The sequence below is a fragment of the Eubalaena glacialis genome, chromosome 6, assembly GCF_028564815.1.
Source record: "Eubalaena glacialis isolate mEubGla1 chromosome 6, mEubGla1.1.hap2.+ XY, whole genome shotgun sequence".
NCBI classification, from domain to species: Eukaryota; Metazoa; Chordata; class Mammalia; order Artiodactyla; family Balaenidae; genus Eubalaena; species Eubalaena glacialis.
The window spans coordinates 90,881,753-90,906,146 of NC_083721.1; the positions used below are offsets into that span (position 1 = coordinate 90,881,753).

Consider the following 24,394-nt stretch of genomic DNA (forward strand, 5'->3'; position numbering starts at 1 on the left):
CTCATGTAGCTGAACATTAAAAAACAAACAACCCAATCAAAAAATGGGCAGAACACTTAAATAGACATTTCTCCAAAGAAGACATACAGATGGCCAAGAAGCACACAAAAAGCTGCTCAACATCACTAATTATTAGAGAAATGCAAATGAAAGCCACAATGAGGTATCACCTCACACCAGTTAGAATGGGCATCATCAGAAAATCTACAAACAACAAATGCTGGAGAGGGTGTGGAGAATAGAGAACCCTCTTGCACTGTTTGTGGGAATGTAAATTGATACAGAGCCACTATGGAGAACAGTATGGAAGTTCCTTAAAAAATTAAAAATAGAACTACCATATGACCCAGCAATGCCACTACTGGGCATATACCCAGAGAAAACCATAATTCAAAAACACACATGCACCCCAATGTTTATTGCAGCACTGTTTACAATAGCCAGGTCATGGAAGCAACCTAAATGTCCATTGACATTTGAATGGATAAAGACGATGTGGTACATATATACAATGGAATATTACTCAGCCATAAAAAGGAACGAAATTGGGTTATTTGTAGAGATGTGGATGGATCTAGAGACTGTCGTACAGAGTGAAGTAAGTCAGAAAGAGAAAAACAAATATCGTATATTAACGCATGTATGTGGAACCTGGAAAAATGGTACAGATGAACTGGTTTGCAGGACAGAAATAGAGACACAGATGTAGAGAACAAACATATGGACACCAAGGGGGGAAAGTGTTGGGGGGGTGGTGGTGGGATGAATTGGGAGATTGGGATTGACATGTACACACTGATATGTGTAAAATAGATAACTACTAAGAATAAAAAAAATTCAAAAAAATAAGTGTAAAAGAAAGAAACTGAGTAGATCAAAGATATAAGGAGTTTACAGTGAAAAAGATGGTGTGTGTGTTTTGTTTACAGTTACAGGAGTTAAAGATAAAGAAGTTTTTGAAGTGTGTAGCGTGATGCAGGCATGGTTTGTATGACCCGAGGAACTTGTTAAGATCAACATGCCTGGGCTGTACTTCTGACTTGCTGACACTTAATTAAGACTTTTCCGAGTTGTCACAAAGTTTATGACATTACTTTGAAGAAGCTGCCACAGGTGATTTTGATATACCACACTAAGCAAGAGTCACTAGTGGGCTAGAAACTGGAATGTGGCCTTTTTCTTTCTTCCACCCCTTTCTCCAAAAAGAAAAGAAAATGGAGATACAAGTTATTGAAGTTGAGAGGGTAATAGAGATCAATATAGGAGTGGATGAGAAGGAACATTGAGTTGTAGTCATCACTGAAGATTATTTTTTGGTCTTTTTAAATACTACTGACTAGGGGGGAAAAAACCCATTATTCATTTATTTTCAACAAATAATAATTGGGTGCCTCTTATGAATCAGGCTATATTTCAGGCATAATTAGTGAATATTAAGGATTAAGTGTCTCCTCTCCCGTAGCTTGCATTTTTTTTTTTAGCTTGCATTTTTTAATAAACATGAATAAGCTGTCATTCCTAGAGTATTTAATTGAGTCACCACAGTGTTTGAGATATCTAACCTATCCCACACATTGTATGATCCAGTATGGTTTCTTTAGAGTAGTGGTCTATGTAAATAAAAAATTAATTTTGAAATGAATGTTTTCATTTGCTGCTATTACCTCTAACTGTTTTTTTATTGTTGTAAGTATTGCCCTGAAAGTTTCCTTTACCACTAATATAAGGAGGGACAGAAAAAAGAGGTGAACCCATTTCCATTACATAATGGAAATGAGGAGCATTCTCTCAGTTCTGGCAGTCTTGAGTTTCAGCACAATATGCTTCTTAAATACAGAACAACTGAAAGGAAAATAATTCCAGACTCCTACCTACTGTCTGTGAATAGGTTGAAAACCTTTCCTATATTAGATAACCCTGTGATAACTGATCGAGTAACCAGAAACTGAGAAAAGTGATGGAGGTTCTTCTTTGTTTCATCTTCTCGCTCTTCCTCTCCAAACGCAAATCTCTGTATAAGTTTTGATAATAGCAGATGCTTTGTGCTCATGTCTGTTTTGCAGTCACTATTTTCATGGGTTCAGTTTTACATACTGCTCATATCTAGTACTATAGCCATCCATTTTAGGTTTTTTTAAACCAGTTTTTTAAGGAGAAAATGACTGTATATTTACATGTAAATGTTTTGAGGTTTTAATTAATAGGGGCAGCCTAAACCAGGAGGAGAAAAAATCTCTTGTTCCCTTCAGCTCTAAAGCCTATGATTCTTAATATTTTATATATTATAGGTTGTATCAGTTAACAGTTATTTTATACCAGCAGGCCCAAAGAAAATAGTACTTTTTTCCTGATTTGTATTATATTTATTATAATTTATATTTTGGGCTTTTAGGTCAGTAGAGTACTTATAAAATGCTGAGAAACCTTGCAGTAGAGTGAAAATAGGTATGATTTGTGGGAACAATTTTATTCTTAAAAATTTATATGACAGTTCAAATGCTTATTGTTTCTAACTTATGTATTCATTTTCATTATAACATATTTTATATGTAACATTTTTATCATAACAATTACTCTTTTTATAACTATATAGGTATTTTAATTGAGGTTGAGTGTTTTTGAGATCAGTGGCCTAAACAGAACATCCTATTTTTTTGAAAGAATGTTTCTTTTTCCTTTTGTTCAGAGAATTGTATGAGAAAATTCTGCTCCAAAAAGCAGTTTTTAGTTACATAATTGAGATTAAAAACAAAGAGTAACTTTTCCACTGCCCCCCCCCCCCGCCCCCGCCCCCGACCACACCCGTGCTCACTCTGAGCTCCAGGCTCCTACTAAGCTGGTGCCGCAGTCATCTCCCACCAGTCCCCATCATGATCATCTACCGGGACCTCATGAGCCGTGATGAGATGTGCTCCGACACCTACAAGATCCGGGAGGTCGCGGACAGGCTGTGTCTGGAGGTGGAGGGGGGTGATGGTCAGTAGGACAGAGCGTGACATTGATGACTCGCTTATTCGTGGAAATGCCTCTGCTGAAGGACCCAAGGGCGGAAGGTACTGAACACAGTAATCACTGGTGTCGATATTGTCATGAACCATCACTTGCAGAAAACCAGCTTCAAAAAAGAAGCCTACAAGGAGTACATCAAAGATTACATGAAGTCAGCCAAAGGGAAACTTGGAGAACAGGGACCAGAAAGAGTAAAACCTTTTATGACAGGGGCTGCAGAACAAATCAAACACATCCTTGCTAATTTCAAAAACTCAGTTCTTTATTGGTGAAAACGTGAATCTAGATGGCATGGTTGCTCTGCTGGGCTATTGCGAGGGTGCTGTGACCCCACATATGATTTTCTTTAAGGATGGTCTAGAAATGGAAAAATGTTAACAAATTTGGCAGTTACTTTGGATCTGTCACCTGTCATCATAACTGGCTGGCTGCTGCTTTTCATCCACACAACACCAGGACTTAGACAAATGGGACTGATGTCATCTGGAGCTCCTCGTTTGTTTTGACGGTGATTTATTTGGAGCTGAGGCATTGTTTTCGAGAAAATATACGTCATGTAGTTTGTCTAAAAATAAAATGCATTTAAACTAAAAAAAAAAAGATTAAATATCTGATGGTAATCAAGGGGTTTTACTATACTAGTAAGAAAACTTACTACTAATTCTTTGATGTTTTTGAAGTAAACTGATTCTGAAGTTGATGTCTCTGGGTGTAGACAGTATTCTCTTTTCCCTAAATGTGTTTCCTTCTTCAAGAAAGAGATGAGGTTGAGAGCAATGAGAAGAAAAAGCACTTTCACTCTCTCAGTTCTGTTTTGTGTGTGTGTGTGCGGTTTTTTTTTTTTTAACTATTTATTGAGCACCTAGCATGCCTTTGCATCATATTGAAGGAAGAAGGCTATTCTAATACCTGTACTTGAGAAGCAGAAAATTGATCAGCAATTTGATAGTCAGTCTGGTGAAAACCATTGGAATATATCTAGATGAATTTATACCAAGTCATCTTATCTGGAGTTGTTTACTATCCAGAGAAAGGAGAGTCAAGCCCAGGATTTCATAGTCAAATCAGGATCAGAAAACTAGGATACATGTTGAGTATGAAATAAGTCATTGTATTGTCTCTGCACTCACTACCCTCATCCTTATAGATTTCCTTATCCTTCCCATTCATTACTGTGGAGAAAAGGCTAGGCATCATATGTTACAGTGGTCTGGAAAAGATGAAAGGCTTATGAGAAACTGGAAGAGGTAAAAAGAATTAAAATTTTTCTTTTGCCTTCCAAACGACATTTTTAGATGGTTACTTTTAAACAGAATCCAAACAAGGTCTGCACACTGCTTTTGGTTGCTAAATTTCAGTCTCTTCCACCTGTTGGTAGAAAAAAATTTGTCCTGTCAAATTCCCCACATTCTGGGTTTGACTAATCACATCCTTGTGGTATTACTAATACATTCTACTGTCCTCCTGTAACTTCTGTACAGTGCTAGTTGAGGTATGATTAAATTCACTTTTAATTCTTTGATCATGAAGTCTTCTTTTTTCTTCCTTCTGCCTCACACCATGGGGCATACACCATCTGGTTGTATCCCTTTCGGTGGTGTTGATGTTGATTAGTGGATTCAGTTGTTGTTATTCTGATCTATCCATTATAAAGTTCCACATCAGATATTCCCCTGGTGGTCTTAGTGTCCATTAATGATTGTTGCCTAGATTCTTTATCTTCTTAGGGATAGAAAATTGTTGTTTTAATTATATCATTGTTTTTGCATTGATTAGCTGGAATTCTGTGAAGAAGGACTCTTCCTTGTCAAGTATTGGGATACTGAAATAGAACTTGCACAGCAAAAGCAGGGTATGTGTTTGAGTTGTTTTAGTTGTCAGTTTTTAGACTGATGAGTTGGTGGTGCCCTCTCAAGGTGACCAGTGATGTGAAGTTTATTTTTAATTTTTATAATCTCATGGATTAAGAACTATTTTTGAGGTGTTTTAATCCATTGCGGTTCCTGTCTCCTTTTGACATGACACACGTGGCCTTTGGTTGTTTCCTTGCTTTCTTGCATGGCAAGATGTTCCAGGTTTTCTGCTTCACCCCTGAAATTGGTCTTTCCTCCAAAGCATTCCTATTTTTATGAGAAGTGTTTATTTAGAGGTTACAATCAAAGCATGGAGTGCTTCTTACTACTAGGTTGTCATTAATTGCTGCTAGGCCTTTTTAGAACAAGGAAATGTGTATTTAGTAAGAGAAGTAAATCACAAATTCCTGCTTATATTTCAATTCAAATTTAAGATTAGGGTTTTAAAGCTTGATTTGTGTTGTGTGAATTTTATTGAAAATATATCTGTACTATAAACATTAAAATAATTTTAATTTTTTGTATGCAGTTCCATCAGATAAGAGATTTTTATAAAAGTAAAACGACCAAACTTATTATCAAGAAAAATTGTTCCTTGGGATAATGTGACACATTCATCCTCTGCCTTCTCGTCCTCCCTAGCATATTGCTATATATCCTTCAGGTGTAGCCAGCTTGAGGCGTACAGACAGTACTATACCATGAAGAGAAGATGAAAAGATTTTTACTGCTTCTCTATTTGTATATATTTTTTTCTTTCTGAAAATTTTGATTTGTAATGGATTTAACATAATTTCTTACTTGTTTTATATATATTTATAAAAATATTCAAATTAGTAATGCTAATAGAAATACTATAATAAGACTACAGAAAGAAGTTTAAACTTTCTTTGTGATTCTTTTTTGTCCCTAGGTTATATCCCCTAGGGATATATGCAGTCAAAATACTACTTTAAAGTATATTAGTTTCCTTTATGATTATAAATAATTTCACTGGTTTACAAAAATAAAGATTTATTTTCCAAGTATTTTGCATGTAGATAATGTGGGTTGGCTGTGCCTCTGTTCTGTGTCTTCTCGTTTGGGGATCCAGGCTTTCGGAGCAGGCCCCATGTAGAACATGCCCATTCGTGCGGCAGAAGAAAAGAGTAAGAGCACTGGCAGATACTTTTTTTTTTTTTTTTAAGATTTTTTTGATGTGGACCATTTTTAAAGTCTTTATTGAATTTGTTACAATATTGTTTCTGTTTTGGTGTTTTGGCCGTGAGGCATGTGGGATCTTAGCTCCCCAACCAGGGATTGAACCCACACCCCCTGCATTGGAAGGCAGAGTCTTAACCACTGAAGTGCCAGGGAAGTCCCTGGCAGATACTTGTAATACCTCTTAAAGCTGTGATTGGACAGCTCATCTACTCAGTTTCCATTGGCCAAATTATGTCACATAGCCAGGGTCCAAGGGTACGGTGGGGATGAATAACTAATTGCAGGAAAAGAGAAGAGTGATTAAATTCTGAACAGTAATACATTTGACGACATAAAGTTACTTAAATTATTCCATGCATGTTGATGCCATCATAGTTAACATAATTAGTGTTGGTCTGAATTTTGTTTTAAAGGGATTTTATCTGACAGCCAAGATAGAGAGATAACTGAAGGTCAGGGGAAAAGGCTTTTGTTATCCTTTGTTTACAGCTGCCATCTACACTTTTGGAGAGGTAAAATGATGTCATCTGTGTTTACTAATCCTGGGCTTTCTCTGCTTAATGACTGTTATAGGTTGAATTGTGTCCTCTGAAATTCATTAGTTGAAGTGCAAACCCCCAGTACCTCAGACTATAACCTTATTTGGAAATAGGGTCTTTACAGAGATAATTATGTTAAAATGAGGTTATTAGAGTAGGCTCTAATCCAATATGACTGTTGTCCTTATAAAAATAGGAAATTTGGACAGAGACACAGAGGAAAAACAGTGTGAAGAGCCACAGGGAGATATGGCAAGGTGACTAGAGTAATGCATCCAGGAGCCAAGGAAGCTAGGAGAGATCCTTACTCAGCACCTTCAGAAGGAGCCCTGCCAACACCTTGATGTTTGGACTTCTGACTTCCAAAACTGTAAGGCAATAAATTTCTGCTGTAAGCCACCTTATCTGTGGTACTTTGTTATGGCAGCCCTAGGAAACTAGGACAGTGATGTAGTTTGACAATGCTGTCCAGTTTCGCTTGATTGTAAGGGTATTGGAAGAAATATAAGCTATACCTTTAGGTTACTATATCAGAAGGGACTTTATTGTCAGGCTAAAGAATTTTGGACTTTGCTAAAGGTGTGCCTTAGAATAGAAGTTTGGCAGTCAAGGCTAGAAGAAACTAGCTTGAGGGTAGTTTATTCTTTTAACCTTTATAGTTTAATAATGGAGTAGTTTGCTGCTGAGGAGATGCAAGAGGATGGATGCTCTGTTTAAAGTACCTTCAAATCTGTTGTCCTTTCAAGCTCTGAAAAGGTGCAGCATCGTTGAGTTAGTTCTCTCTAAGCTGGAGTCCTTTGTTTAACTGCATACCACTAAATTTTATAGTTGATTTGTTAGGGGAGTTCTGAAAGTTAAGTGTATGAGTTGAATTATGTCCCCTCAAAGATATGTTGAAGTTGTAACCCCTGGTACTTGTGAATGTGACCTTATCTGGAAATAAGGTTTTTGCAGATGTAATTAAGATGAGTGGTCCTTTTTCCACTGTGACTGATGTTCTTATAAAAAGAGGGAAATATGAACACGCACCTAGGAGAACAGTGTGTGGTATGTGAAGACACAGACACAGTGGGAAGATGGCCATGCGAAGATGGAGACAGGGATTGGGTTGCCACAGGTCAAGGAATACTTGGGGCTACTACCCAAAACTGGAAGAGGCAAGGGAAGATCTTCCTCTAGAGGCATTGGAGAGTGCATGGCCCTGCCAACAGCTTGATTTCACACTTCTAGCCTCTACAACTAAGACAATAAATTTCTGTTGTTTTAAGCTACGCAGTTTGTGGCACTTTGTTATGGCCACCCTGGGAAACTCATACAGAAGGACACACATGGATTTTGAAAGTACTTTGTGTGTGGTCTGAAGAGCTGCTTCTCTTAAGTCATCACATTTTGCACAAATTATCAGAATGCTTTCAGTTGGGTAAACAAGGACTTCGAAAACTTTGCTCTGCCCTGTATTCACCTGGAAATCTTTTAAAAATATTGCTATCTGGCTCCCACCTCCAGAGATTGTGGTTTAATTAGTATGGGATGCTACATGGACAGCAGGCTTTTTAAAAGTTCCCCAGATGATTTAATGTGCAGCAAATTTTGAAGAACCATGGGACTAAACCTTCTAGCTTAGTCAGATATTCTCCCAGCTCCCTCTACGCATGCAATTTTGTGTTCATTTAGTTTTGATTAGCCTCTAAGTAATACACTTCCCCCTCCCCCCATCAAATTTGTTTGTGCCTTGGCCTATCATGATTTTTTTTTAATGTTGTATTCTATTCTGTTCTTGCCAGCTGGTTAGGCATGTGATTATATTCATCTTCATATATGATGAATTATTTATAAAGTTGTTCTAAGATGTCTATTTGTATTAAAACACCAAATACATTTTAAAAATTTCTGTCATGTATGTATATCTGCTTTTGAAGGTTGAATTATGTTAGTGTTACATAAGTTGCAAGTAAATGAAAAACTAACTTACATTTCTGTTGAAATAGACTTGCATTTCATGAATTATACAAGTAGTATAATTTTTCAAATCATTATTGACCATTTCCTACAAGATTATATTAGGAATGATAAATTGAAGGACCTGAAAACATCCACCTTCTCAAACATTTCTTTTTGTCTTCAGGTCTCCCACTGTATATCATTTTTTTTCACGTTGTTAGATCACAAAGTGAGTAACATCCAACATCTATAGATATATTCTGGGTTAGTAATTTCTCCATGAGAAATTAAAAAATTTTTTGTCCATGTGATAGTCTAAAAATAATATACATAACACATTTTAGATCATCCGGGTGGCCACTTTGTAACAAAGTAAGACCATTTGTGTTTATTTTAATCCCATAGTAGACATTGTATATAAAGTACCTTGGTATTTTATTTTTTTTAATTATCTTTTTTAATTTTGGCTGAGTTGGGCCTTTGTTGCTGCGCATGGGCTTTCTCTAGTTGCGGTGAGCGGGGGCTACTCTTCGTTGTGGTGCGCAGGCTTCTCATTGCGGTGGCTTCTCTTGTTGCAGAGCACGGGCTCTAGGTGCACGGGCTTCAGTAGTGGCTCGCGGGCTCTAGAGCGCAGGTGCTCAGTAGTTGTGACGCACGGGCTTAGTTGCTCTGCGGCATGTGGGATCTTCCCGGACCAGGGCTTGAATGTGTGTCCCCTGTATTGGCAGGCGGATTCTTAACCACTGCGCCACCAGGGAAGCCCAATACCTTGGTATTGATAGGTAGTTTTTTTTTTTCATTTTATAGTTGGAAGTGCTTTCAGATAAGGACCATGCCTAGTGTTTTTATTTATATTTATATTTTAGTAACATAATAAAATATACAAACCAACTCTTGGGACTAGTGTGTTACTTTGTTTTCTTATAGAAGGTACTTGGTATTACTCAAATTTGAGAAATACTGAGTTAAGGTAATGTAATTTATGCATTTGTTATAAGTTCCTTGGAAAGCAGGACATCAAGCCATTATTATTCATTAACATTTTGTTACATCAGATTGTTAAGCTTGTCATCTACCTGACTTTAAGGGATGAAATGTATTTGTTGGCTGTGTTGGTTGGGGACCTAGTGTAAAAAACCTAGAGTACAACTACTGATTGAGGACGGCAGGGGCTCAGCTGGTTTTAGATTGTAAGGGGTCAGAGGTGGGGCTCAGGGGGAAGCTTGAGGGAGTTGCCAAGGCAGAGAGTTTCATTGGTGGAGTAGTGCTAAGTACTGGAGTGCTAAGTATTAGAGTGCTCGGAAAGGAGACTGGTCTGGGGAAAGGATGATGGGAGATCCTGGGGACAGCTGTGTTTACCCAGCAATTCCGCCTGGGCCTAGGTTTCTCTACCTGGCAAAAGGGTGGTAATGGCTTATATACAATTTCAAAAAGAAGGGAAACCCGATTAGCTTAGGCTTGAATTTCTTCTAATATATCCACGGCAGTTATTGATACGGTTAGGAGTAGTAAAATGAGTGTGGGTTAGTTACTTGCCATTATTAAACACAGACGTGCCTCTGTTCCCTGGATCTCCACTCCTCACATCTCCTCTGCGTCTTTCTTTCGTGTCCTCACAGTGCAGAGAGGCAGGTATGGAATTTGTACCATGTATAGCCTGGAAATCTGACTAAAGAATTGCAAATTTGTTACTCAGCTAGCTGTCTCCTTTTATTTCTCATGTAGCTAACCAATTGAGTATATGATTTAATCGATTCTGTAGTGCCAAGGCCCTGCATTATTTGTTTCCATGTATATGGTGAAGAAGGCTGCCATTGTTTGTAGTCTTGAATGTATTCTCTTTAGGAAACGAAGGCTGCAAGACAGAGACCAGCTTCATGTTTCAGTTGTTGGGGAAGGAATTGAAGCCCTTTGGAACCTACCACTTAACACAGATGTGAGGCTGGGCAGACATGCAGGATAGTGGGAGTCCACACCATTGGAGGAGGAACTGTCACGGGGGCAGTGCTCCTTTACCACAGCCTCCACACCGTTTCACAGCTTTTTGTGAAAGGATTTGATAAAAACATGGGATGCAGCCTGGAATTTGGCTGTGAAGACTATTCTGTACAATATCATTCTTCGTATTAATAGATTTCTGTATTATTGCAGCATTCAGGGCCTAGAACAGTGCCAGGCTTATATTAGCACTCAGTAAATGTTTGTTGAATGAAGGAGAGAGAAACTGAATTTCAGTCAAATTATTGAAATTTACGCACAAGCGGGTGTATCTGGAAAGAAGTTCACTTAGAGGTGTAGTCTCAGAAAATGTATAATTTTCACTCCTCCCTATTTTAGTTAATAGATTCAAAACTAGAACTTTTTTTTTTAATTTTTATTTATTTATTTATTTATTTATTTATTTATTTATTTATTTATTTATTTATGGCTGTGTTGGGTCTTCGTTTCTGTGCGAGGGCTTTCTCTAGTTGCGGCAAGTGGGGGCCACTCTTCATCGCGGTGCGCGGGCCTCTCATTATCGCGGCCCCTCTTGTTGTGGGGCACAGGCTCCAGACGTGCAGGCTCAGTAGCTGTGGCTCACGGGCCTAGTTGCTCCGCGGCATGTGGGATCTTCCCAGACCAGGGCTCGAACCCGTGTCCCCGCATTGGCAGGCAGATTCTCAACCACTGCGCTACCAGGGAAGCCCCAAAACTAGAACTTTTACATGAAGATGTTTATGGCTTTTAAGTACCTTTTCTGTTTATTAGGTATAAATTTACAGGATACCTAACGTAATTCCAATATGAACATAACAGAAATCATACCAGTCATGATTTAGGTCATATTATAGTATGAACAATATTGTGGCATAAGAGGTCTATTTCCTCAGGGGAACTCTTGAATTTTTCCAGAAAACATTAGCACCAGTATTGCCAAGAGGGAATCAATTTTTATACTAGCAGGTTTCAAACATTTTAGACATAGTACCTCATTACATTCTTAATTTATTAATGACTCTAGAAAAATTTTCTTTAAATGGGTTATAGCTATCAGTATATGCTGCATCAGAAATTAACACTGTGAAGTTTTATAGTACTAATGCATTTTAACATAACAGTAACAAACCCGTCTATAACATGTTAACACACATAATATGTTTTATGGAAAATAATTTCCAAGACAAAAAATTTCCATGAGAAGAGTGGCGTTGTTTTAAATTTTTGAAAGTCTCTGTTAATCTCTGGTTTAATAGAAGACATCTGGGTTCTCACTTCTGCATTCACATGTTGAGATACATTGTTACAGTGGAAATTTATGGGGAAAATGGCCTTTCAAAGATAGATAGATGTAAATCTTTTTAATTAAAATAAAAATTCATTTTTCAAATAAATTTGGATATTCTTCTTTGCTACTACACCAAATCTCAACAAGTGGATAGTTTCTTAAGGGTTAGTTGCAGTGCAAGTTCTGAAATTGTATCAATGAACTTTTTGTATTCTGTTATATTAAAATCCATTAGTCTCTCTTGAACTTTGAATGGATTGTTTTCCTCATGCATAATCTTATGCTAGTCATTGGGAAAATATTTGTTCACCGAGTTATACAGATCTTCCAAATGTTCGTTACACAATAGAAAAAACCAGAGTCATTAACATCCCCACTGATCTCATCACAGAAATTTTGGAGTAGTATCAGGAAGCTCTCAAGCTCATGGTGGCTGATAAATTTTCCAAATCCTAATTATCTCTTGAAAGCTTAAGTTTTGTTCTTGCCAACAAATATTGTTAGTTGTTTTCTTAAAAGTGACAGTTTCACTTTGTTTATTTGCAAGAAAATGTCTGCCAAATTCTCAATCTGAAAAACCATACTTTGTGAGTTGTTTGAAGTAAAAATGGTGTTCCATGAAAAAAGTAGCTAGTTCAGCTTGCAATTCAAACATTTTCACAGTGCTTTTCTTTGAGACAACCATCATTTTAGTATGCAACAGAAATACTGTATGTGTACTTTTTGTTACAGAGGATATTGAAAAAGTGTATTTCAGGGTTAAGATTTTAATAAAATTAAAGTGTTTTTCCTCCTTCATCAAGGAACCTCTCAGTGAAGAATTTTTGTGAGTGTTTTTTTTAAGTGCCTGGTGGTGAATAGTATAATGACTGCTAAAACTGTAAGGTGTTAGTGCCTTGATTCCTACTAAGGTGTGAGCAGTTTTACCAACTATTGGTTTGTAATATCAGTGTAAGTATCAATTCAATGAAAAAGGCATATTATTTTATAACAGTATTTTATATTACTGTAAAAATAATTTTGATCTTTAGGACCCCTTAAAAAGTCTTGGGACCCCAGGGGTCTACAGACCTCACTTCTATACTAAATAAAATAATCAAACTTTGTCATAGGCATGACAAAGATAATGAATCTGGGTATTAGTTTTGAGCACTTTGAATAGTGTTAGCCGTTGAAGTACGTGTACTATGAAACAGAAAGAAGCATCTTTTAATGAGATACTATTAAAAGTCTGTCTTTGCAGTTAGAAAGTCTATATAACCTGACTAGGTAGAGTACTTACGAAGGATGGACATGGGAGACCCTTCTCCCCGTGTGGTTATGGAGTGATGTACTTGATTTGTTTCTATGTTGTGTTTTTTGTCTGTCTGTTTTTTAAACAGAAAATCTTATAGGATAGTTCTACTATTTTCTCTTACCCTGTGAAATTGACCTATGAGGTTTTCATGGTGGAATCCCTTCTCACTCCACCTTTTTCAGTAAAACTTTGGAAGCCTACCTCAATTCATATATATCAGCAATTTCTACTCCATTTTCTTTTGCCTTTTGTCTTCAAGATTTACTCATAGCTGGGTTGTGTGTGTGTTGTGAGGGGTGTGTGTGTATCAATCTCCTGAGTTTTAAACTTGGTTTTACATCATCTTCTCTTGATTTGAACAACCATGTATTGCCCATTGGGATGAATGTGATCTCTTTACATTTTTTTCCCATACTTGGACACCTGATCTATATTAATCATACATCTCTGCTATCAGAACAATCTTCTGCACATTTTTACTACTGCTCTCCCAAAGAATTTACCACGTATCAGTATAACCAGTCCGTGGACACTTGTTTTGATTCACTTAGGGCTTAGTAGTCTTAGTTTTATCTACTTAGTCTTTTTTTCTTTTGAGGAACCAAAGAATATCTATTCCTTATTCAATAAGTTGTTTCATAAACACTGTTATAGGTAGTATTTGTTTACAACTCTATGAGTTTGTTACACCTGGTACCTTATTCTGTTTATTTTGCCTGCGATATCTCAGTTTTAAGCCAAGTTTCCATTCATTCAGGTGACTGTCATCTTAAAGTTTTAGCTGCATTCCAGTCTTACCGGGTCCTTGTAACATTTCTGTTCCAAAGCCAGAATAGTAAGTTTTTAAACTGAGAAAATCCTGTTACCACTCTTACATTGGTTCCCATTCCCACAAACTCAGAGCTTTTCTTGCTAGTGGGAGGGGACTAGGGTCTTGATTTTTATTTTCTTACCTGACTTTCATTTCCAGACTTTTCCTTCCCAGACAGACTGGGAATGACTAATTACTGCTCAATAGTTGAAAAAGATAGACCAGAACTATGACCTATCATCTGTTTCCTTAGTGTTTTAATTTCTTGTCCTTTTTAATTCCCCTGTCAGCATACCTTGACTATAATTTATTCAATCATTTAAAACATGTTTATTGAGTCCATCCTTGAATCATATAGTTTTATATTTTAAAGGGATTTTAGAAGACATCTGTGTGAACAACCACTTTTTTATATGTTTGGGAAGTTGAAGTCCACACTTGTGGACCATGAAGCAGCTCATCAGAGGCTTTTTGGGTATGAAAAGAAAGAGCTGTAGCGAATGTCAGTTGAACTTTAAAGTTGACTCATCACATAATGCATGCTAGTTTACTCTTCTCAGTCTAGAGAGCTTTGCTGAGACTCTTAAAATTGCTTAATTGGGATTCAAAGTTAGTGTTCCCTATCATCCAATCAACGAGACATGTTCTGTAAAAACAGTTCATTGTTTTGTGAAAACCACAAGGTATTGTGGGCTAAACAAAAATGGGTGATGGGTTGGAATTTACACACAGGCCGAAGTTTGTAAACCCCTGGTATATAGATCACAGTTGAATCGAATGATTGACATTAAAAGTCTCAGTTGCTAATGAAAAATTGGTTTGATACACCTTTTGCCTATGCTTTTATATAAGTCAATATTTATAAAGGATAGCTGGTCCTAATAAGCATTATGCATAATAAGTTCTTAAATATTTCTTAATGAGGTAGACTCATTTATTTTCCCTTTTCCTAATTCCTGGAGATGTCCATCTGAGGTCTGACAGTTTTAAAAATCCTCTCATGCACTTGTAAGCCTATTAAAAAATGCTTTATTAAAAATCACTATGTGATCTGGTACTCTCTCTTAGCCTGCAAGATTTACGTGTAATACTCTGTGTACTTGTACTGACTCAAATCATTGAAGTTTAAAAGTGAAAGAGACTACTATCTGCTTCACTTTCCTCATTTTCTAGATGAGGAAACAGGCCCAGAAGATTTGTCTAAAATCATACAGGATACCTGAGATCTTATTTCTCTCTCATGTTATCTTTAATTTACACAAGAGCTCTGGATTCCAATGGAAAAGGAAAGGAAAAGCAATTTAGAAGTTTATCCCTTCTCAGTTATGCTTTAAATTCTTAAGATTCACCAACTTTGTTGACCGTTAATCTGATAACAAAACAAACAAAGCAACAACAACCAAAAGAAAAAATTCTAACAGCACAAAAATTGCCTACAACTACAGCCATACTTCAGAGATACTGCAGGTTCAGTCAGACCACTACAATAAAACGAGTCACATGAATTTTTTGGTTTCCCAGTGCATATAAAAGTTACATTTATACAATACCTTAGTCCATTAAGTGTGTGATAATAGCATTATGTCTTAACAGATATATACCTTAATTTAAAAAATACTTTATTGCTAATAAATACCATCATTTTGACAATGCAGGGTTGCCACAAACCTTCAATTTGTTAAAAAAAAAAAAAAAACACTTAAGGACAATAAAACGAGGTATGCCTGTGTTAAAAAAAATAAATAAGAAATTAATGTTTATGTAAAATATACATATTGCCAAGCACACTCTTAGTAAAATTATCTGCAAGATGCTCATGTGCCAAAATTGGAAGGTACAAGTCAGTGCTAGTGCTTGCTGGTTTCCCTTCACAAACTATCTTGTCTACCTATTTTTTTTTTTTTAATTGTATCCGTTTCTCTTGGGTGAGGGTGGGGTACTATAGACTTTTTCACTAGGGCATTATATTCTAATTATTAAAGGTACCCTTAAAAAACTTACATTAAAAAATGAGATACAGAGCTAATTATTTTAAAAGGGTATTTTCTCCTTTTTAATAGTATGAGTAAAAATTATCTCATGAGATTGGGTCTTTAAAAATATAGTTTAAATTCAGCATTTATCCTAATGTCAAGAGTAGTAGAATTTTTGTTTGTTTTAAGGAAATGCACTACTGTGCTTCTCTTTGGACTTAATGTTACAGGCATCCATGAAAAGACATCCTTAAAATGTCTGACAAACCATGATTGTAGTCCAGGGCTAATGCTCTATAAAATGTGTGTCTGCTGTTGTTGTCATTAATGCTTTAAGAAATCAGTCAAATAATTTGGTTTTATTGTACTGGGTTTTATATTTTGTTTTAAATTTGGTTAGTATTAAAATAAGCTGAAATACATATTTCAGTTAGAGCTTAATGTTTTTTTCTTGAGATTATGTGTTTCTAAATCCTGATTTGTTGCATTTTACAATTTACAAAAGTAAGTTTTGTAAACATGATTTCATTTAGTCTAATACAATTTTGTGAAATCTTTTAAAATTTAGCATTGCAAAAGTTGAGAATGTACTTTATACACATTTTAAGCTATATTGCCAAAGACTTCAGAACTAAGTCTCAGAATACACCTTCCTTCATTGTACCATATTTTGTGTGTGTATGTACACAAAAGTGTTATTACCTAACATTAGTAGGATTTTAATTACTGTTTTTAATGTAGTGGGAAATGAAGCATAATGCATTTTTTTGGTGCTGTTCACGAGAGTGTTGCATGGGGAGTGGGGGAGACAAGCGGGTACTGCGGGGAAGAGGATTATGAAGTGTTAATGTGTCCTGTTAATGTCATCATCTTTGACAATTACAGGACAGGATAGGTTCCTAAAGACAGGCAAATTTTCAGAAAGGCAGATCCTAGCAATCGTGAACTTAACATTGATAATTTTAAAGTTCTCCAATGAATGATTAGAGTTTTACAGAATTTGGGATGATGGGTATGTATCAGTTTGCTAGGGCTACCATAACACAATACCCCAGACTGGGTGGCTTATAAAACAACAGAATTTTATTTCCTCCCAGTTCTGGAAGCTGGATGTCCAAGATCAAGGTGCCAGCAGGTTTGGTGTCTCCTGAAGCCTCTCCTTGACTTGCAGGTGGCCACCTTCTCCTTGCCTCCTCACAGGGTCTTTCCTCTGTGCACATGCATTCCTCGTGTCTCTTCCTCCTCTTAAAAGGACACTAGTCACGTTGAGTTATATTCACATTATTAAAGGTTTACCCTAATGGCTTCGTTTTAACATAATCACCTCTTTAAAGACCCCATCTCCAAATAAAGTCAAATTCTAAGATACTGGAGGTTGGGCTTCAACGTATGAATTCTAGAGGGGCACAATTCAGCCGTGAGATAGTAATAACCACCAATAACTTCGCTAATGGATAAATTGATTTAATTTCTTTCCTCTATTTCATTTCCCTTCCATACACTTTGTTTTGTTGTTGTGGTTGTTGTTAGTTGTCCTAGTTTGGTATTTTTGCAGTGTGTCATGGTTTTAACAAGACAATTTGACAATTTCATATGATAACCCATTGAGATAGCGCGGCAGTGGATGAACTGTTATTTTGCTTCACAGGCAGATTGAGAATTTATATCCAACAAATTTTGATACATGATTCTTTGTGAGTTTAGAAGCTGTTATTTAGCAGGGTATTTATAAGCAGTTTGTTTGTGACTGTAGTGGTGGCTGACCATTTAGGACTGCCAGTCATACCAAGGTCCATGTAAGGTGTGTAGTGATAACCTGTGCTGTACATTTATCCTTGGCAACATATGTCATGGCTTGGAATTAGCAACTTCCTAGGACCTCCTAGTGCTAAGAATTTTGATTCTTTTTATAGTTATTACATTCTTTTACATTATACATTCCATACTTTTTTTTTTTCTTCTCTGAGGAAAGTCAGTATAGTATTTGAGTAACATTTCTGAATGCCCAGATCTGTATGTAGAAATGTAATTCTCATGTGTCGGTGCTCTTGCATTAAAATGAGGAAGATAATACTGAAGAGGAAATTATATAATGTGTACGTGACCTAGCTCCATACATAGCATGTAGCAGCTACTCAATAAATGCAAATAGTCTCCTGTTTCATTTTCCTTATCAAATTAATGAGAAGCAGTGTACACACAGATGGGAGCAAAGGCAACTTGGTGTGCTCCAGACATTTTGAATTAAAAGGAAAATTGGTTCTTCCAACACTGTGCCTATTACAGAAACCTGTAAGCCACCCGCATTTTACATCCTTCACCTGTCTGCACCCCCAGCCTCAGGGTGTATGCTATCATAATTTTCTGTATTTTTTCTTATCTAAGTTGGAGTTAATTGTTCTCTGTCTTCCCAACAAGATCTGGTCCTGGCATTGGGTAGCCATGTCTCTAGCACCTGTCATAGTGCCTTACACATTGGAAGTGCTCATCCAGTTTTAAATGAGTGAATAAAATAAATCTGTCAGAAAAGTAGTGCTTTAGTGCATTTTCCCCCCATAAATTCATCACCATTGTAGTGTTTACTTTTCACTTGTCGTTGCCCGGTCCTCACAAATGTATCTAGTCAGCATTTGTTTGGGTTGGTTTGTCACCCCAAAGTAATATAAGTAACTGGAAGTTTGACCTTCCTGTATGAAGGGAACAGAACCAGCGGTACCGCTTTCCATGAGCAGTGAATTGTAATATTATACTCTGGAGCATTTCTGCTGGGATGTCCTGTTTTACCTCTAGTTGAACACATATAAAGTGTGACTCCCCGGAGGCCTGTGCTCTCTAGGCAGCCCATTTCTCTAGGTAAGTCTTTCCACTTTCTAGTCTGGAAACAACTGGGGATTTTTGGATTCCCACCCCCCTCTCCACTCCTTATCTCTCCAAATATAGTCTATCACTGACTTTAGTCACTTTCTTGATTTAAAACATTTCTTGGGTTGTCTGCTCTCTTTAGGTTGCAACTGACAAATCTTCACTGGATTATACAATAAAATTCATTTTTGACTTCTTCAACCAAAATACTGTGGTAAATTAACTTCAGATAGTATTTGATCCAGTTGCACAATAGATGTTTAATGTCATCAAGGACACAGTTTCTCTTGTCTCTGCTCTGCCCTCCTTCTCTTTCTCTCTGATAACTCTGTTCTAACCTCAGTGATGCACATTCATCCCAGGCTTCACAGAGTGCCCTTGTTGCCTGCCCACTCCTGTGAAGGGAGGAGGTTGACTTTCATAGAAACCAGCACACGTCTTCTAGTGTTTCACTTACTGGGAGTGATTGAGTTGGGACACGTGGGGTATGGTGTGAGTCTGTGGAGGAGGAATGTCAGCCCTAAACCAAAGATATGATTTGCTGGTTGGCTTAAGCAAATAAATGCCTTCCTTTGGACCAGGAGGTCCATCCCATCCCATTTAAACCACAAGGCTGAGAATGGAATAGGTCTCCAGATGGAAGGCAGTAGTAGTAAAGTAGTATTGTCTTTTGCAGATAGTGTCAGTGAATGCTACAAGAGGCAAGCCACAGTTTTCTTCATCTTGCTAATTATGGTCACCCCATGTCTCAGCTGCTGAGTTCCAGAGAAGCCTGCGTCATCCTTTCTGCTAGATAGACTCCCAACATATCAATCACCTTGGGCCCCTGTGGGTCATTAATGTTTATTTGTAAGGGTATCCCAACATGTCCAGGGTTACATTGTTTGATAATTATTTGTCAATATTAAAACAACTGTTATTTTAACATCAGAGTTCTTTTAGCAACTTTTAATATTGTTGCTCTTTTTTTCAACTATTAAACAGCTATGGCCAGTAGTTGTAGATACTGTATTTAAAGATAGTTTCTCTTTTGTCACCAATCTTGATAATATTGAGTATTATTTTTAAATGTTTGCTAATGTTATGGCCAACATGTTTTTGTTGTTGCTGTTGTTGTTTATTATTGGTTAAGTTGAACACTTTCCTAATGTTTCAGCTTGAGGGGGTCCTGAGTTGGCTGTCTTTTGAGTGGATCTAATTTGTTGGTATTCATTAAGAATCACAATAGCTATTTAGCTATTCCCTTTGTCCGGTAATTTACTTGTAGGGACTTTTCCTGATCTTGAGGACTATTCATAAATGCACACCTACCAAAAAGAAATGGAAGATAAAACAACTTTAAGCATAAGTATTCTTATAGGAGTCTTAGAATAATGAAAATTTAGAATCATCTAAATGTTGAACAAAGCAAAAGTGAAACTAATGTGTCTGTTATGGGATACTATGCCACCACTATACATTTTGGACTAAATTATTTTTGTAAGATAAAGAAATTTTGATTGTACATTTGACTTTGGATAATGCAAAGGGTTTTCAGACCTCAATAGTGTGTTGTAAGTAGGAGACTTAAGAATATCTTTATTGTTTTTTTTTTCTCTCTGTCCATAAGTTTTACTGTTTTTTCAATCTTGTAAATTTAAAATAATGTGATTTAGGATCATAGTTGGGCCCTGGTATGCTCCAGAAATGGTATCAGAAAAGAATATGGTATCTGTCCTATTTGAGGCCAAAGGCAGAAATACAGTGCTAGATGTGTAGAAGAACAAACGAGGAGATGGTTAATATTTGGAGCAGTTATTATCCAGTTCGTGAATGCTGAACTCAGTTTTGTGGTGCTGAAAATGCCGTACATATACAGTTGAAGGAATCATAGCTGAATTGCATCAGCAGTCCTGTTTTTGTAATATTTGCTAGATTATTGTCTATAAAGTCGAAGTAAAATATTTCATACTAAACATTTAAAATATTAAGTGTGCTTTTAAATATAAACACTTGGCTAAATATTGGTTTAGATTGTAATTTTTGGTTTTACTTCTGGATACTTTAATATAGCTGTGGGTCTTGAATTAAGTAATTGATTGCCTGTAACTGATGAGAGTTTTGAATAAAGCTTTTATGATTTTACAAGCTGTTTCTGAGACTTAGGAAAGTACAGAGGTATTTAATTTTTTTTTTTTTTAGAACTCAGTCATTTACTATTTAAGGATGAATAGGTATGATCCAGCAGAATATACAAATAAAATGCTTTGTGATTTTAGGGCGTGTTGGTTTATTTTGGATATCTTGTTTGAGTCCATCAGCTCCTTGAGGGCAGGACTTATTTTACACATAGTAACCTCTACCAGGCGTGACATTGATGCCTGGACCTCTTTGGTATAGGGTAAAGATTGGATGAGTGTCTCACTGTTGTTTTGTGACCTTGTTTAAGGGTAGTTGTTCTGAAAGATACCACGATGGAGGAAGTACAGTGGTAAGGTTTTTATGTGCACCCTGAAAATCGGTGATAGCTAGTATGAGTATCTGGTCTTCACCTGGGGCAGATGAAGACTACGTCATATTATAGATGTATGAACAAACAAATCAAAATGGACCAGTTCTGCAAAGCTGTAGTGAGTCCATTAATGAAGTGGTGGCATTTTCTCTAATTTTGTTCTCTGGCATACAGGTTTTTAAGGTGTTTTGAAAGTGAATACTGAAGTTTTCAAGCAGGGAATGTCTTAATGTTTGTTTGTTTGTTTGTTCAGTGGAGTATAATTGCTTTACAGGGTTGCGTTAGTTTCTGAAATGTTGTCTAATTTCCTGTTCTTTTCAGGTGACCTTTTGATGTTAGAATTTAAACAGACCAGTTTCATACGAAAGCATATTCTAGAATTAAGTGTCTTTGAAAGTGGATAAACTCAGGTCTTTACAGAGTCTGTGTAATTTTATTGCTACTGTGACTGAAACTTTTAATTCAGGATTGCATTGACTTTGCTGGGGGTTTTTTTTGTTTTTGTTTTTTTCTTTTCAAGGACACATTTGTTTGTATGTTTCTCTTCACTGAAAAACTGTCAATTCTGCAAGGCTTGGGACAACTTTATTTCGTCTATCTATTCCTAGCTCTTAGCACAGTGCTTTGTCCATCCTAGGGGTATACTTGGTATAAGGGAAAACAATAATGTTCTTTCTCTCAGGGAATATAAGAGCTAGCTGAAGTAGGACTAGAGCTAGAATAACCCTTTTGAAATTTGAACAATTTACCCTTTTCCCTTTAAAAAAAATTTGGTTCTGTAACTTTTGGTTACAGAAACTAATCTGGTACCATGATCAATGTAATAAACCCATTCATAGCAATTTGAACAGATAAGAACTTTCCTGTTCTTCATGTTTAGTGTTTCTTGTTGACTTTAAAAAATATACCACCAATAATATGTATTTATTATGGGAATTTTTATAGATAATAATCTATATCATTTTGACTTGTGTTCTTCTTTGCCCTGGAATATATTAGGTGATGCAGAAGCACCCACGATCACTGCTTTAAGTTGGGACATTTTGGTGACCTTTGCTTATTGGAACCAGGCATTGTTGAAAATTTTTACATAGGTACTTCAGTGCCATTATTCATTATTTGAATACTGGACTGAATGATATATTAGAGAAAAAGAATACTTACTCTGTTTTCTTTACCAGTCTTTTACTAGAATTCCACCTAACCAATCTCATTTTGGGAAATCCTCTTCATCAAGCAGTGACTCATTGTTCCCCTGACAAACAGATACCTATGATTGGTCAAGTTGTGATTTAATTTCTTATAATGATACAATGGGTGGTGTGGTTTTATTTTTTAAATCATTCAGTCAACAGGCTTTCGAAATTGACTATTGAGTCACCTACTACGTTTGCCGAGCACATTATTACACATTACTGTGGGTCAGGATAGAATTGAGCAAGATATCCTCCAGAGCACAAATCATCTGCTGTGCCACAGGGACATCTAGACAAGGAGTCTTGAGCCACAGTTATCATAGGAGTATTTACCTTTATCATTCTGTTAAGTGTGATGTATATGTGTATCACATTCAGGTGATTAATTGTAGTATTTGAGTTAAATCGGGGCGGGGGTGAGGTGCTTTTTTCTTCACATGAAGGTGGTCATTACTTTTCCTCCATGGTTTCTCATCTCAGTAAATGAAGTACTACTCATCCAGATGTCCTAAAAGATTCTTCCCTTTTCCTGAACTCTGTGTCCAGTCAATCACCCTTGAGTCTGCTTCCTGAATATTTTTGGAATCCTAGTATTTCTCTTCAGCTCTAATGCCACAGGCCAGGTTTTAGTCTTCTCCTGGGTTACTCCAGCACCCTTCTAACTTGGCTCCCTTTCCTTCTAGTCTGTTCTTCGTATTATAATTCTGGATGATCTTTTTAAAACATAAATGTGGTCATTCCCCCTCCCTGCTTAAAACCTTTTAGGGCATTAATTTTCTCTTACGTGATGGTTTCAAGGCCCCTCCCAAGCCTTACTTCATGTTTTCTCTCCTTTTCTTCCCCCAGCCCTTCCACCCACTGTTGACTGTTGCTGCTCCCTGGATTGCTTCCGTTCCTTGCCTTCCTCCCCAAACATTCATGTTCTCGCTCTCCTCCTGTCTGTCCTTTAGGTCTAAACACTGGAGATGTATTCCCAGACTACTAAGTTTGGTTAGCGCTTCCTCTGTGTATTTCCAAGGGGGAATTGTTATTACCTCCTTGTTTGTCTTTCTTTTTTTCTGAGATAAGCTCGATGAGTGTTTAGTCACCAGGTTTTCCACAGTTTACAGCAGTAGCAGTTCCTGTCACATAGTAGCCTGCTCAAGTGCTTATTAATTTGTGATTTTTAAGTAGACTCTTAACCCTGCATCATAAGAGATCCCTGATGCGGCAGGACACTCAGCATAGGCCAGTGATTAGATACCCTTTTATACTGAATAGATGTCAATATATCCTTTTTTTAAACAAGGGACCAAGAATCTATAGTCTGTGGGCCAAATCTGGCCCACTAACGTTTTATAAGGACCACAAACTAAAAAAAGTTTTTAAATTTTTTAAGTGCTGAAAAAGAAATCAAAAGAAAAATATTTTATGACACAACAATGTCACATGAAATTCAAATTTTAGTGTTGCTAAATTGTTTTATTGGAACATGGTTTCTGCTTTTGCACTACAACTGCAGATTGAGTAGTTGTGACAGTGACTGTATGACTGCCAAAGACTAACATATTTACTGTTGGGCTCTGTACAGGAAAAGTTTGCTGACCTTTTCTTTAAATCCTTTCTGTGACATGAGAACGGATAAATATAATTAGGACATATTTAAGTTATGTCTCAGTTTCTGTCTTTCCCTCCTTCTGAGAATATCATTTGAGTTTTCAGAACTGTACTCTAACCTCTCTGCCTTCTACATTCCTAGAGCTTTTTGAAACTTGAACATTGCAGATTAGATGTTGAGAAGTTAGAGACTTCAAATTCTACTGAATTACGTAGACAAAACCGGCATGGATGGCTCATCCCTCATCCAGTAGTCTAAAATCAGTCTTTTCCTAAATAATATTATGATTCTTCAAATATACTGTTTTTTACAGTTAAGGAGAAAAAAGGAATGACTTTTTATGCTATTTCATATAAT

General features: G+C 36.6%; 1 protein-coding gene and 1 pseudogene across 5 annotated transcripts in view; both read left to right on the plus strand.

The window, feature by feature from the left end:
- TBL1XR1 (TBL1X/Y related 1) overlaps positions 1-24,394 on the plus strand; it is a 178,170-nt gene that overhangs the window by 111,913 nt on the left and 41,863 nt on the right. Inside the window, exon 3 of one of the 5 annotated variants that reach the window (XM_061194465.1) lies at positions 6,801-6,974. The exons of the other annotated variants lie outside the window; for them this stretch is intronic. The gene's annotated coding sequence lies outside the window, so the exon portion shown is untranslated. The remainder of the gene's footprint in view (positions 1-6,800; positions 6,975-24,394) is intronic. 5 annotated transcript variants of the gene reach the window in all.
- On the plus strand, positions 2,871-3,483 carry LOC133093518 (translationally-controlled tumor protein-like; annotated as a pseudogene).